Here is a 1,441-nt window from a genome sequence, read left to right on the forward strand (position 1 = left end):
TTTTTATTTTTCTTTTTATTTGTTATTTAATTTTCTTTTTGTTTTAATCATGTTGGGAAACATTACACCTCCAGTGCGAAGACCTATGGAAAGTTCATTCAGTTCCCAGATCCTCAACCAGCCATCATGCATTAATTTCCAGCCCATTGTGCGGAGCAGTTACGATTTATCTCTGTTGCTCAATATGATTCCACACTATAAAGGCACACCTACAAAGAACCCATATTGGCATATTCGAGAATTCTGTGATCTCTGCAGGACTCAAAATATTCAGGGTTTAACTTCAGAAGAAATCAGGTTAATCCTCTTCCCTTTTTCTTTAAAAGATAATGCTAAGATATAGTACAATTCTTTGGCCACAGGATCTATTCATACTTGGAATGAGATGGCCACAAAGTTCTTAAAGAAGTTTTTCCCAGCCCACAAGACAAGGCAATTAAGAAGGGAAATTATGACTTTCCAGCAAAGAGATGGAGACCTTTTCTTCGAGGCATGGAAACACTTTAATGAGCTACTTCTCAAATGCCCTCATCACAATATATCTCAAGACGATCAGGTATTGGCATTCTATGAGGGTTTAACTGATCCTAACAAGAGTCTTGTAGATTTAGCTTGTGATAGCATGTTGATGGAGAAAAGCAGCGAGGAAGCCATGGAGCACTTCGAGACATTGAGTGAGCACTCCCAACAATTCCCATCTAAAGGGAGACAAGGATTCAAAGGAAAAGGCATACATGAAGAGAGCGCCAATGGTGGAATTCAGGCTCAAATGGCTGCCATGGAGAAAACGCTGGACATGTTCATGAAAGCTATGACTAATCATAGCAATGCTCCTATTCAACAAGTTACACAAGTTAAGGTATGTGCCATATGTTCCCATATTGACCACACCACTAAGACTTGTCCCATGTTTTCAATTGCAGATCAGGAGTCATCTCTCATCAAGTTGTCCCAACATTATCATAAAGAGGAGCCACCTCCCATCAATTGGCCTCAACAATACCACGAAGAAGAGTGTCAAAGTCAGTTTGTTGCCAATCCTAATGAACAATACATGGAGGAAGAGTGCACTTATCATCATGAGCAAGCAATTACCACATTAAGGAGTGAAGAAGCGGTTGGAAATCAATGAGAAGAGAGGAAGGAGGAGCAAACTAAGGTTCTAGAGGAACCACATCGGGAAATGGAAGAGAGCACTAAGACTTCTTCAACATCAGCTCCTATTCTCAAATTATCAAGTGTCCAAGAGAGAAGTCTGCTGGGGTTATCTGATGAGCAAATTGAGGACATCAAGATAGAAAAGCTTCCTGAGTTTTCTTCTTACTATATTCCAGTTCATGATTCCCCACTGAATGAGCAACTGTTTGAGAAAACTCAGAGTGGTCCTCCCCGATCTATAGACAATTGGAAGCACCTTGCAACAGAAAAGATTCATTCTTTT

General features: G+C 40.1%; 1 non-coding gene across 1 annotated transcript; it reads right to left on the reverse strand.

The window, feature by feature from the left end:
* Window positions 1-433: 433 nt before the first annotated feature.
* LOC132188881 (small nucleolar RNA R71) lies at window positions 434-540 on the reverse strand. The gene has a single exon (XR_009440941.1). It is a non-coding gene; the product is annotated as a small nucleolar RNA R71 (small nucleolar RNA).
* Window positions 541-1,441: the final 901 nt, after the last annotated feature.

Source organism: Corylus avellana, chromosome ca7, assembly GCF_901000735.1.
Source record: "Corylus avellana chromosome ca7, CavTom2PMs-1.0".
Lineage (NCBI taxonomy): Eukaryota > Viridiplantae > Streptophyta > Magnoliopsida > Fagales > Betulaceae > Corylus > Corylus avellana.